Here is a 15,322-nt window from a genome sequence, read left to right as displayed (position 1 = left end):
TGATAGCGGCAGGAGCTGCTATAAAATGTTTTACAGGTGGCAGAGAACACCAATGTAGCGAGCTAAAATCGACAACAAACATTCACCAAAACGTTGGAAGTGTAAGGTTCATATTACCATATGTGGTGGCTCTGTAACAAAACGATGCCCTTCATGGCATCGGACCAGAATATCTCCGGGACCGCCTTCTGCTGCACGAATCCCAGCGACCGGTTAGGTCCCACAGAGTTGGCCTTCTCCGGGTCCCATCAACGAAACAATGTTGTCTGGCAGGACCCAGGAGAAGAGCCTTCTCTGTGGTGGCCCCGACCCTCTGGAATCAATTCCCCCCCAGAGATTAGGACTGTCCCCCAACCTCCTTGCCTTTCGTAAACTTCTCAAAACCCACCTCTGTCATGACATCAGGCATGGGAAAATTGATTCCCCTGGACCGTTTCCGCTTTATGTATGGTCTGTATGAGAAGTATGATTGTTTTTATATTAAGGGTTTTAAATTGTTTTAAGTATTGGATTTGTACTGTCTCTTGTTGTGAGCCGCTCCAAGTCCTCGGAGCGGGGCAGCATACAAATCTAATTAATAATAATAATAATAATAATAATAATAATAATAATAATAATAATAATGGAACAGAATTCAAAATGTCTAGAGGAACTATTAGAAATGAAGATTGAAAAAACAATGGAATTCTTTTTATTAGGAATAACCCATGAAAAATATGAGATTGATGATGAACCTATGGCATGGGTGCCATAGGTGGCACGCGGAGCCATATCTGCTGGCACACGAGCTGTTGCCCTAGCTCAGTTCCAACATGCATGTGTGTGCTGGCCAGCTGATTTTTGGCTCTCACGGAGGCTTTGGGGGGTGTTTTTGGCTTCCAGAGAGCCTCCGGGGGGGGGATAGGGAGGGTGTTTTATCCTTCCCAAGCTCCAGAAAAGCCTTTGGAGCCTGGGGAGGGTGAAAGACAAGCCTACTAGGCCCACCAGAATTTGTCTCAACCGTCCGTAATTACAGGGTAATTAGTCCAGGAAGACACACACCACACGATAAAAGGAAAAGCCAAAAGTTTTTATAAACAGAAAAACAGAAACAGCTCCCTTTTTAAATGTCAAAGGGATTTTCTGGTACACACAAGGCACAGGTTAAATGCAGTTCAATTGTTCACCCAATAATTGGGAAATTGAGTCAAATTCTAAAGTCCAGAGAGTCCACACACACAATCTTAAACAGCAAAAACCACGATCTTGACAAAACAATGAATCAGATAAACTGCCATGAGGCTAAAACACCAGGCTGCGCTTTTATCTGTAGCACTAATTACAGCAGCCCCACCCAACCACAGGTGGCCTCATTTTCTCTTGTAATAATCCTTCAGTTGTTGTCTCCTATGCATCACTCTACGCATGCGTGGATGTGTCATTAATTCTTGTTCAGAGTCCAGGGATGATACAGATGATTGATCTCCTCCTGGGCTGTCTGCCAAACTCCCTTCCTCCCTGTCACTCATGCTTCCTTGGTCAGAGGAGACTTCGTCGGCAGATTCTACTGGGAGCAAAACAGGCCTGCGGCATGTGGATGTCTCCCCCACATCCACCTCCACATTCCTAACCACAACACCAGGGGGCCTCTCGGGGATGGGCGAAGCTGTTTTCACCCTCCCCAGGCATTGAATTATGGGTGTGGGCACTCGCGCATGCACAATAATGTGCGTGCATGCTCTTTCAGCACTCAACGGAAAAAAGGTTTGCCATCACTGGTATAGGGTCCCCTGCTTGAGCATACATCTCCAAGGTTCACTCAAGCTCTATTTTGATTGAGTGATATTTTTGTGAAAAGGGAATACAGTGTTCCCTCGATATCCGCGGGGAATGTGTTCTGAGACCGCCCGCGAAAGTCGAATTTCCGCAAAGTAGAGATGCGGAAGTAAATACACCATTTTTGGCTATGGACAGTATCACAAGCCTTCCCTTAACACTTTAAACCCCTAAATTACCATTTCCCATTCCCTTAACAACCATTTACTCACCATTATTACTGGTACTCACCATTGAATAAGACACTTAGTGATCCTGATATTTATAAACATAATTATTTATTAACAATAATTATTTTTTTTGTTATTTATTTGCAAAAATTATTAGTTTGGCGATGACATATGATATCATCGGGTGGGAAAAACCGTGGTATAGGAAAAAACCCGCAAAGTATTTTTTAATTAATATTTTTTGAAAAACCGTGGTGTAGGCTATTCGCGAAGTTCGAACCCGCGAAAATCGAGGGAACACTGTAAACACAAACGCCGATGCAGAAAGTCTGTCTTAAAAACAACAAAACTCAACACAGAGAATTGGGGTTTTTTTCTGCTTATTTGCACAGCACAGCAATGCAAGACAAATGATAATGGACATCTGTCAATGGATTCATTTATGTTTTATTTGGGCTTCAATGAAGGATTGGCTGGCGAGAATATGGCTCCCAATTAATGATAGCTGTCTTGCTTCCTTTCCACACAATCCGACTGCACAAAATAAACCACACACAAACACACACCTCTTGTCAGCTTAGTTGTGTCGGTGCGGGATAAATACATGGCAGACTGACAGATCTGAGAGAATTGTGAAAGGCACAAAACAAGAAGCAGAGGAGTTGACTTCAAAGAATGCAAAACTCAAGAGGATTTTGCAAGATGGAGCACGTAAGACCCATGGACTTCAACTCCCAGAATTCCCCAGCCAGCATGGCTGGCTGGGGTATTCTAGGAATTGAAGTCCACAAGTCTATGGTAGGACCGCCATTTTGTAAAGGGATTAATAGTCAGCAGAACGTTCTTCAGAGCTGACGGGAAACTTCACAAAATAATCATCAATATTCCAATTGCTTTATTAATTGCTGATAAGTCCCAGGAAGAGAGAGAACACTCCTGCCCCAAGGAAAACTAGGGACACAATTTCCTGAGTGAACCAAAAACAAATATATATATTTGCTGTTGTGAGCCACTCCAAGTCTTCGGAGGGGGATGGCATACAAATCTAATTAATAATAATAATAATATATAATTTTATATATATATATATATATATATATATATATATATATATATATATATATATATATATATATATATATATATATATATACATATACATACATACATACATACATACATACATACATATATATATATATATATAATTCTACACAGGAAAAAACCCGAATAATCCAAGACCGTCATACCTATACCTGTGAAAATCTACGAAAACAAATATATTTTTTTGTATGTGGCAAAAAGAGACAAAAAGGAGCTGTGACGTTCCTTCAATATACTAGGGTGATCCAACAGAATATATATATATATATATATATATATATATATATATATATATATATATATATATATATAATGTCACATGTTTTGGTTGAATTTGAAAATTAAGGGAGACTAGGATAGATCTATTTCGGCCTTATTTTGGCCTCATCAGCTAGCCATACCCTCACTGGGACTTGAACCTGCAACTTTTGCCTTGTAAGGCAGAGAATTAACCTCTAGGCTACAGTATCCAATCTCTTCAGCTCTGTTCCAGGGAAGGGTTTGTTTATTGATTGATTGATTGATTGATTGATTGATTGATTGAATTTGTATGCCACCCCTCTCCGAAGACTCGGGGCAGCTAATAGCAATAATAAGACAGCATATAACAATAATCCAATACTAAAAACAATTAAAAACCCATTATAATAATAACCAAACATACATACAGACATACCATGCATAAAATTGTAAAGGCCTAAGGGGAAAGGGTTACATATTTTTGTGTCAAATCAATATATATATTGTGTCGAATCAATATATATATATTGAGGAATACAAGTAGTTTTGATTTATGATCAGTTTTCGCACAGCTGTTGCAACACCCCCATGGCACATGATCAAAATTCAGAAATTTGACAACTGACTGCAGTGTTCCAGAGTCATGTGATCCCTTTTTGTGACCGTCTGACCAACAAATCAATGCGGAAGCCAGATTCATTTAACAACCTGTTACTAACTGTGGGAAGTATACCCCAAAGGGACAGTGCCAGAAATCACACAGCACCAGAAACCTCAGAAAAGAGTGCCAAAAGACTCAAGCCAGCCTTTCCCCCTTTAGGAAAACCCCAGGCAACAGCACCAGCTGAAAGGAACACTTAAATAGAGCCATTAAGATAAGGGGAAATCAGGCTAAAAATGAACTCTCCAAGGTAAACTGAAAGTTCCTCGTTCCTGCTTTCCTGACAGGATTAACTCCTAGGACAGGAAAAACAAAAGTCCTGGGACCAAGAAAAACGGGAATCAGAAACACATCAAAACCCATCAAGCTACAGGAGCTTCAAAGGAGAATTAAGAAGAGGGGTGGCATACAAGTCTAATAAATAAATAAATAAATTATTATGTCAATACAAATCAGCAAATGAGATCACTATGCTGGATTTCGTATTTCATCACCAGTTGGGCTCTTCCCCAGCACCTAGGACTGCGTGATGTAGCAGCGAATTATGTTTGCCGATCCCAGTAAAGCGGCCTTTTGCAATTGACGGATGGAGATTTTGTCAATTCCGATGGTTTTCAAATGTCCCCTGAGATGCTTTGGCACTGCGCCCAGCGTGCCAAGTACCACCGGGACCACTTTCACTGGCTTATGCCAGAATTGTTGCAGCTTGATTTTTAGATCTTCGTATTTCACTAATTTCTCTAGCTGCTTTTCCTCAATTCTGCTGCCCCCTGGGATTGCGATGTCGATGATCCATACTTTCTTTTTCTCCACAATCAGGATGTCTGGTGTGTTATGCTTCAGCATTCGGTCAGTCTGAAGTCGGAAGTCCCACAGTAGTTTTGCTTGCTCATTTTCGACCACTTTTTCGGGCTTATGATCCCACCAGTTCTTTGCCACTGGTAAATGGTAGTTCCGGCACAAGTTCCAGTGGATCATCTGTGCCACAGCATCATGTCTATGCTTGTAGTCAGTCTGTGTGATCTTTTTGCAGCAGCTGAGTATGTGATCGATTGTTTCATCTGTTTCTTTACAGAGTCTGCACTTTGGATCGTCTGTTGATTTTTCAATTCTGGCTTTGACAGCATTTGTTCTAATGGCCTGTTCTTGTGCCACCAGTATTAGACCTTCTGTCTCCTTTTTGAGTGTTCCACTTGTAAGCCATGACCAGGTCTTTTCTTTATCCACTTTGCCTTCAATCTTCTCCAAGAACTGGCCATGCAATGCTTTGTTCCGCCAACTGTCCATACGACATTGAGTTACAATTTTTCTGTACTGGTCCTTATTTTTAGTTAAGAAGAGGGGCGGCATACAAGTCAAACAAGCAAACAAACAAACAAACAAACAAACAAACAAATAAATAAATATAATAAAAGACTCAGAGTCACAAGTTTGCTTGCAAGTGGAGAACGCTTGATCTGTGTCACTACTTTAAGAACTGGGGTGGCACAGTGGTTAAAGTGCAACACTGCAGGCTACTTTACACACCTGATTTGGTGGTGGAGTGTGAATGCTTGTCTGGTGGTGGGCACTACTCACAGAGCACCTGTTTTATGTTGTGTGTGTGTTCACATTTTTTAAAAAATCAATAAAAATCAATCAATCAATCAATCAATCAATCAATAAAGAGCAGGAAATTTCTCCTTAGTTCTAAGTTGCTTCTCTCCTTGTTTAGTTTCCACCCATTGTTTCTTGTTCTGACTCCCTCTTCTTTGTGGCAACCCCTGAGATATTGGAAGGCTGCTATCATGTCTCCCCTGGTCCTTCTTTTCATTCAACTAGCCATGCCCAGTTCCTGCAACTGTTCTTCATATGTTTTAGCATCCAGTCCCCTAATCCTCTTTGTCGCTCTTCTCTGCACTTTTTCTATAGTTTCAACATCCTTTTTGCATCGTGGCGACCAAAACTGAACGCAGTATTCCAAGTGTGGCCTTACCGAGGCCTTATAAAGTGGTATTAACATTTCAGGTGTTCTTGATTCCGTTGACTGCTAGCTGCCTGCAAATTAGCAGTTTGAATCTTACCAGGCTCAAGGTTGACTCATCCTTCCATCCTTCTGAGGTTGGTAAAATGTGGACCTAGATTGTTGGGGGCAAGAGGCTGACTTTATAAACTATTTAGAGCGGGCTGTGAAGCGGTATATAAGAACATAAGACCATATGAAGAGCCCTGCTGAATCAGGCCAAAGCCCATCAAATCCAGCATTCTGTGTCACACAGGGGCCCACCCATTGTCCTTGGGGATCTTGTGCAGAAAGAGAAGGCAAGACCCTCCCTTTCCCCTGACCCCCAACAAATGGAACCCAAGGGAATCCTGCCTGCCTCAACCAACATAGAGGCGGCACATGGAGATCTGTTTCAATAACCACCAATACACTTGGCATCCATGAATCTGTCTAATCCTGCCTTGAAGCTATCCAGGCTGACAGCTGTCACCACCTCTTCTGGAAGTGAATTCTCTAAAACCAAGGACCCTCTGGGTGAAGAATCATTTCCCTTTATTTGTCCTCACTTTCTTACCTATGAGCTTTAGGGATGGCCCCCTCGTCCTAGTATTGTGTAACAGAGAAAAGATTTTTTCTCTATCCACCTTTTCTATCCTGTGCATGTTTTTACACATTTCGATCAAGTCACCCCTTAAACACCGTCTTTCAAGGCTGAAGAGACCAAGGCATTGCAACCTGGTTTCATAAGGGAGGGGCTCCATTTCCTTGATCATTCTTGTCCCCCTTTTTTGCACTTTTTCCAGTTCCATTACATCTGTTGCAGTGTTGCTCAAAAACTTTAGAGGTGACACACACACTGAGCAGAGGGATTGACAAAAGATCCAATCGTCCTGATCGTGATTCACCTCGCAGCCAAAGCTTCTTTTCACTCCAACCTACAAGACCATTGCGAATGTGGATCACAGCAGATGAGTCATGTCTCCTGGAGTTCCAAAGGTCTTTTGGAGGGTACCGCTCGAAAACAAAAGGAACAAAGCCCGTGGGTTGTTAACATTCATACTGAAAGTGATTTGGATGCCAAGCAGGCATGACAAAGCGGAGAGAAATCTAATTTCTTTTTCTGATGATTTGATCAACCGGGGAATGGAACACAACAAACGTACACACCCCAGTGAACCTGCTTGGTTTCCTCTCTGCCTTGCCCAGAATATTCATATCACACGCTTCAAATTTGACTGCAAAGGGGGAGCCTGGCCACCTGCCCCCCCCCCCATCACAACCCTCCCCGAGAGAAATAATGGATTCTAGCATATTCTTTTAAGCCTGAACTCTTGTACAGGTAATCCTCCAAATTTGGCAACTTTGCAATTCGTCGACTACAACTCCCAGAATTCCTTAGTCAACCATGAAGTCCACAAGTACAGTGGTGTCTCTACTTACAAACTTAATTCGTTCCGTGACTAAGTTCTTAAGTAGAAAAGTTTGTAAGAAGAAGCCATTTTTCCCATAGGAATCAATGTAAAAGCAAATAATGCGTGTGATTGGGGAAACCATGGAGAGGGTGGAGGCCCTGTTTCCTCCCAGGAGATTCCTAGAGAGGCCCCACAGAGGCTTCTCCCCGCCTTTTCTGGCCCTGTTTCCTCCCAGGAGATTCCTAGAGAGCCCCCACGGAGGCTTCTCTCCGCCATTTCTGGCCCTGTTTCCTCCCAGGAGATTCCCAGAGAGGCTCCACGGAGGCTTCTCCCCACCTTTTCTGGCCCTGTTCCCTCCCAGGAGATTCTTAGAGAGGCCCCACGGAGGATTCTCCCTGCCTATTCTGGCCCTGTTCCCTCCCAGGAGATTCCTAGAGAGGCCCCATGGAGGCTTTTCCCTGCCTTTTTTGGCCCTGTTTCTTCCCAGGAGATTCCTAGAGAGGCCCCAAGGAGGCTTTTCCCCACCTTTTCTGGCACTGTTCCCTCCCAGGAGATTTCTAGAGAGGCCCCACGGAGGCTTCTCCCTGCCTTTTCTGGCCCCGTTTCTTCCCAGGAAATTCCTAGAGAGGCCCCACGGAGGCTTCTCCCCACCTTTTCTGGCCCTGTTTCCTCCCAGGAGATTCCTAGAGAGGCCCCACGGAGGCTTTTCCCTTCCTTTTCTGGCCCTGTTCCCTCCCAGGAAATTCCTAGAGAGGCCCCACGGAGGCTTCTCCCCACCTTTTCTGGCCCTGTTTCCTCCCAGGAGATTCCTAGAGAGGCCCCACGGAGGCTTCTCCCCACCTTTTCTGGCCCTGTTTCTTCCCAGGAGATTCCTAGAGAGGCCCCACAGAGGCTTTTCCCCGCCTTTTCTGGCCCTATTTCCTCCCAGGAGATTCCTAGAGAGGCCCCACAGAGGCTTTTCCCCGCCTTTTCTGGCCCTATTTCCTCCCAGGAGATTCCTAGAGAGGCCCCACGGAGGCTTTTCTCTGCCTTTCCTGGCCCTCTTTCTTCCCGGGAGATTCCTAGAGAGGCCCACGGAGGCTTCTCCCCGCCTTTTCTGGACAAGTCTTCAAACAAATATGATACAGCTGCTCTCTTTCAAATAGGCAGCTGGAATTGGCATTCTGGGAGTTGCCAACAAAGTATTCTGGGACTTGTAGTTTCTTTCAACCTTCCCAGAGAGTCCCATGTTAGAGAAATCTGACTTTGCTGTGGCAGGGATAACCCCTCCCCCCCCTTCCAAACCTGAGATTTTAATTTTCCTGCAGGGATTTTGAAGCTCTCAAAGCTATCTCATTATGAATTAAATGCCACGGAAAATGGAAACCTAAATTTAGTCACTCGTTTTATTATCGCCGCTTTCCTTTCAATGGAGTGCTCCAGTCATCTAATGACATTTCTAGTCTACCTTCGCCTGGATGAAATTACAAAAGTTAAGAACAAACTCATAAAGGTGAAAACTGCCTCCATTCTCTATTGCAAAAGAAGAGGTAGGGGTCATGATTTCTGACAGCCTCAAAATGGGTGAACAGTGGGGTCAGGCTGTAGGGAAAGCGAGTAGGATGCTTGGCTGCATAGCTAGAGGTATAACAAGCAGGAAGAGGGAGATTGTGATCCCGCTGTATAGAGTGCTGGTGAGACCCCATTTGGAAGACTATGTTCAGTTCTGGAGACCTCACCTATAAAAAGATATTGATAAAATTGAACGGGTCCAAAGACAGGCTACAAGAATGGTGGAAGGTCTTAAGCATAAAACGTATCAGGAAAGACTTCATGAACTCAATCTGTATAGTCTAGAGCAGCGTTTCCCAACCGGTGTGCCGCGGCACAGTAGTGTGCCGCGAGACACTGCCAGGTGTGCCGCAGAGCTACGGAAGCTCCAGCTGGGCGGGGCGCTGCCGGTGCCGACCTGGAGCGCCCGCTCGCAGCTGTCCCCTGGCTCCTGCCCGATGCCGCGGTTTCCGGCGCTCTCCTGCTGAGCCCCAAAGAAGGAAGGCAGGAAGAAGAAGAAGGAGAGCTTCGTTCTTCGTGCCTTTTTCCCGCCTTCCTTCTTTGGGGCCCAGCAGGAGAGCGCCGGAAACCGCGGCATCGGGCAGGAGAGGACAGGAGAGAGCGCGGGCCGGGCGGGGGCGCAGAGGCGGGCCGGGGCTGGGGAGCGCGCGGGGGTTGCCCTTTTGGTTTGCGGCTGCAAGCGCGGCTCCCCGAGGCAGGCGGGCAGGCAGCTTCCCTCCCTGCGCCTTCCCTCCCTGCGCCTTTCCCTTTCCCAGCTGCAGCCGCACCCCCCCCCGGTCCCCCCGCCAGTGCCCTCCCGCCGGGCCCTGGCGTCGGCGGCAAGTGTCCTTTGGGGCCCGGCGGGAGGGCACTGGCGGGGGGAGCGGGGGGGGGGTGGCTGCAGCGGCCGCAGGCAGTCGCGGGGAGATGGCGGCGGCGAGAGGGAGCTCCAGGCGGCTGGAGCTCTCTCTCTCTCTCTCAGCTGACTGCAAGTGGGAGCCCTGACGGTGGCGATTGGACGTGCTGCTGGACGCCGTACTGCTGGCGCTGCGGGCTTGGCATATACGGCGTCCAACAGCACGTCCAGCTGCCGTCAGGGCTCCCGCTTGCAGTCAGCTGAGAGAGAGAGAGAGAGAAAGAAAGAGAGACATATAAGAGAGGCAGAGAGAGAGACAGCAAGAGAGGCAGAGAAAGAGACAGAGAGAGAAAGAGAGGCAGCAAGAGAGGCAGAGAAAGAGAGACATAGCAAGAGAGGCAGAGAGAGAGAAAGAAAGAGAGACATAGCAAGAGAGAAAGAGAGACATAGCAAGAGAGGCAGAGAGAGAAAGAGAAAGAAAGAGACATAGCAAGAGAGGCAGAGAGAGAAAGAAAGAAAGAGAGACATAGCAAGAGAGAAAGAGAGACATAGCAAGAGAGGCAGAGAGAGAAAGAGAAAGAAAGAGAGACATAGCAAGAGAGAAAGAGACATAGCAAGAGAGGCAGAGAGAAAGAAAGAAAGAGAGACATAGCAAGAGAGACAGAGAGATAGCAAGAGAGGCAAAGAAAGAGACATATAGCAAGAGACAGTGAAAGAGAGAGAGAGAGCAAGAAAGAGAGAAAAAAGCAAGAAAGAGATAGCAAGAGAGAGAGAAAGACAGAGGAAGGGAAGGAGGGAGAGAGAAAGAGCAAAAAAGAGAGGAAGAAAGAAAGAGGGATGGAGAGAGACAAAGAAGGGAAGGAAGGAAAAGAGAGAAAGAGGGAGAAATAGAGCGAAAGGGAGGAAGAGAGAGGGTTTTTTTGTCCAAACTTTTCTTTAGCCCACCCCCCACCCCCCACCCACCCTTTCAATGTTCCCCAGGATTTTGAAAATATGAATAATGTGCCGTGGCTCAAAAAAGGTTGGGAAACACTGGTCTAGAGGACAGAAGGGAAAGGGGGGACATGATCAAAACATTTAAATATGTTAAAGGGTTCAATAAGGTTCAGGAGGGAAGTGCTTTTAATAGGAAAGTGAACACAAGAACAAGGGGGCACACCCTTCACTCCTCCACTCGAAACAGAATACCCTACGAGACTAGACTTTCAATCCTGGGCCTAGAAAGTTTAGAACTAAGACGCCTTAAACAAGATCTAAGTATTGCCCACAAGATCATATGTTGCAACGTCCTGCCTGTCGGCCACTACTTCAGCTTCAACCACAAGAACACAAGAGCACACAACAGATTTAAACTTAATATTAACCGCTCCAAACTTGACTGTAAAAAATATGACTTCAGTAACTGAGTTGTCAAAGTGTGGAACTCATTACCGGACTCCATAGTGTCATCCCCAAACCCCCAACACTTTACCCTTAGATTATCTACAGTTGACCTATGCAGATTCCTAAGTGGTCAGCAAGGGGCGAGCACAAGTGCACTAGAGTGCCTTCCGTCCCCTGTCCTATTGCTCTCCTATATCTCCTATACCTTTGTTCTATTCCTATATCTCTTCTTCTATTCTTTCATTGATATGTTCTATTACTGTACCTTCTTTTCTATTATTTCTTAGATATATTTTACTATGAGTATCTCCTCTATAACCTTCATCATGTATTTTACTATGTGTATATAGATTTATACCCACTAAAACCCTCATTGTGTATTGGACCAAATAAATAAATAAATAAATAAACAAATAAACAAACAAACAAACAAACAAACAAATACATACATACATACATACATACATACATACATAAATACATAAATGCATACATAAATACATACATAAATAAATACATAAATAAAAAAATTGGGAGAAAGATCAGAAGCAAGGTGAGAAAATATTATTTTACTGAAATAGTAGTAGATGCTTGGAACAAAGTTCCAGCAGAGGTGATTGGTAAATCCGCAGTAACTGAATTTGAACATGCCTGGGATAAACATATATCCATCCTAAGATAAAATACAGGATAAGGGCAAACTACATGGACCAGGAGGTCTTTTTCTGCCGTCAATCTTCTATGTTTCTATGTTACTAAGACTAACTGTAGTAGGCAGTGGAAATGATACTATGCACTCGGTTAAAAAAAAAAAAACGACCAGACGAATCTCAAGATTTGCCAAATACAAGAAGTATATTCATAAATAAATAAATTCACCAACTGCACAGAGTCTGCAGGGGTGAGACAAACCAGTTTAATAGCTAGAGAAAGGTTAATTGGAGAGAAATTGGCTCCATTTGCATTTTAATCCTGGCTTTCCAACTTTTGCATTTTTAATAGACCGATCCAATTTTTCAGACCAAATCTCTAGGCCTCCTAATGCTTCGACATGTGGTTTCAATTAAAAAAAGGGGAAAAGAAAAAGGAAACCTTTTTCTTTTCTTTTTTTTTGCAAAAGAGATGGATTTTATCTCAGGGGAAATGAAAGGGTACTGAATTAAATTGGGGAAAATGTTTCTGCAAATTGTACAGAGGAGGTATAATTGGGGAGCAGGAGGCTGCATCCTGCTTCAAATTCAGGACATTTTTTTATTTTTTATTTTTTATTGGTTTATTTTGTCCAATACACAATACATATAGAAGAGAATAGACATGAGGTAATATATATAAAGAAAAATATAAAATAGAGGAGAAGATATATGAAAGGAAGAAAATATATATGATATATGAGATAAAGGAAAGACAATTGGACAGGGGACGAAAGGCACACTGGTGCACTTATATACGCCCCTTACTGACCTCTTAGGAACCTGGAGAGTGAAGTAGACCCAGAGACAGGGTTTGAGCAATCGGTACTTTTATTCAGCTCAGAGAATAAGTGACAGCTCAGCAAGGTAAAGTGACGATTCAGCGAGTACCGACTGGCTCTGCAGGGAGAAGCCGCTTCTTTTATACTTTTGCGGTTCCCGCCAAAGCGAGAGCCGGCCGCGTCTGAGCCAATCAGGAGCGACTTCCTGCTTGGGCTCAGACAGCGCTGGAAAAGAGGAACAAACTATTTACAGCGTTACAAGGTAGCCATTTCAGGATACAACACCCCTCCCCTCATAGTTGGACCCATCCATCAAGAAAGCCACGTGACGAAGTCGTCCAATCGGTGAGGCCTTCGAGACTCTCGCGCTGACCTGCGCAGTCCATTTCCTCCTTCGCCACTGACTGTGGAGGATGGCTCGCCGCTGTTCTCCCGGTGCGGCGGACTAGGCCTGGCGGGCCCAACGAAGGCCTCGGAGGACGAGGATGGCTCGGCGTCGCTGGATGGTTCCCCCTGGCCCGATAAGTCTCTCTGCGTGTTTCTTAGTTCGGGCAATGTATAAAAGTCTGTTGAGGGGGGAGAGTCCGAGTCAGCGGGTTGTTGTAATTGGTTTTCAGTTCGTTTCCGAATGTGGTCTATGTGTCGTTTCCACAAACGACCATCCTCCAGTTTAACAATATAAGTCTTGGGTGCATTTTGCTTAACAATAATTCCCTTCATCCAGTTTACATTTCCATCAAAGCATTTTACATATACATTTTGACCCAAATACATTTCTCTTTCTGGTTTTATGCACATTTGGTTATTATTCAAACAGAACCTTGGGTTTAACCTGTCTAGTGGTGACCTCAACTTTCTCCCCATCAATAACTCTGCAGGGCTTACATGTGTGTGCGAGTTAGGGGTAATGTGCTGGGTTAATAAGAATTGGTCCAAGTTCTGTTGCACATCTCCAGGGCCTGACCTGTGCAATGCCTCTTTTGCCACCCTTACGTAACGTTCTGCCAACCCGTTAGCCCAGGGCGAGTAAGGCGAGATGAGGGCATGTCTGACCCCCAGGCCATCTAGGAATAATTCGAATTGCCTGGCTGTTAGTTGTGGTCCATTGTCAGACACCAATAGATCAGGGCAACCATGGGATGCAAATAGTCTGCTCAATACCTTGATAGTGGCACTTGTGGTTATGTTGTTCATTGCTATTATTTCCAACCATTTGGAGAAAGCATCAACCACTATTAGGAAATACTGAGACCCCACTGGGCCAGCAAAATCAATGTGGATCCTAGACCAAGGGCCAGCAGGCTGTTCCCACTCAGCCGGAGTTGTTTTGGGGGGATTGGGCCTAGACTCTTGGCACGGGTCACACTTTGAAACCCAACTTTCAATATCAGCATCAAGCCCTGGCCACCATAAATGCCCCCTTGCTAGGCTCTTCATCCTGACAATCCCAGGATGGCCCACGTGTAACATTCTGAGTACCTTTTCCCTTAGGCGTTTGGGGATGATCACTCTATCCCCCCACAGCAAACAACCTTTTACATATGACAATTCAAGCCTTTTGTTCTTAAAATCACACAATTCAGGTTTAACAATATCATTTTGCCATCCCTTTAGAACACAGTTCACTACTTGTTTCAGGATTTGGTCTTGCTGCGTGTGTGCAGCTACCTCTTTTGCTGTGGTTAGTGGGTTTTCCTCGAGTTCTATCATTAGCACGTCTGTGGTTGGAACAGGGTCTTCTACCAAGTCTGCTATGGGGCATCTGCTGAGGCCGTCTGCATGATTGATTTCCTTCCCCCCCTTGTGGGTGAGCTCATACTGATACCCAGAGAGGAAAAGGGCCCATCTGATTAGTCTTGGAGACATAAAAGGTGGAGTGGGCTTGTTGGGGGCTAGCAGGCCTAGTAGGGGTTTGTGGTCAGTGACTAGCTCAAAATTTCTTCCAAAAATGTAATTGTGAAACTTCTTTACCCCTGCCACTAATGCCAGAGCCTCCTTGTCTAACTGGCTATAATTTCTCTCCGTGCTGGTCATGGTTCTTGAAAAAAATGCTATTGGGGCCTCTGTCTGATTAGGTAGAACGTGAGCTAGGACTCCTCCTATGCCGTACGGCGAAGCGTCGCACGTGAGCCTAATGGGTAGTGAGGCACTATATTGGACTACTACACTTTTAGAAGTTAGTAAATTTTTTATTTGAGCAAAGGCTTCACGTTCAATTTTCCCCCATGTCCAGCGGGCTTCCTTCTGGAGTAAACGATGGAGAGGCTCTGCTACTGTTGCCTTCTGCTTTAAAAAAACGGAATAAAAATTAAGGAGGCCCAAAAATGCTTGCAACTCACTCTTATCTCGTGGCTCTGGGGCTTCTCTAATTGCTCTCAGCTTCTCAGTTGTGGGGTGGATACCTTCCTTATCTATTTTATATCCTAGGAATTCAATACTGTTAGTTCCCCAGACACATTTATCAGGCTTGATTCGTAACCCTTTGTCCTGTAGCCTCTTAAGTACTTCCCTTATTCTTTTGTTCACTTGTTCCTGGTTTTCCCCTGCAATTAAGATGTCATCAAAATATGGGATGGCCCCATTTACCCCTGACAATAGGCGTTCCATGATGCTCTGGAATATCCCTGGGGCTATGCTCACCCCAAACTGTAACCTCGTGCATTTGAAAGCCCCCCTGTGCGTTACAATTGTTTGAG

The sequence above is a fragment of the Erythrolamprus reginae genome, chromosome 1 (assembly GCF_031021105.1).
Source record: "Erythrolamprus reginae isolate rEryReg1 chromosome 1, rEryReg1.hap1, whole genome shotgun sequence".
NCBI lineage: Eukaryota > Metazoa > Chordata > Lepidosauria > Squamata > Dipsadidae > Erythrolamprus > Erythrolamprus reginae.
This window is presented reverse-complemented; position numbering follows the sequence as displayed.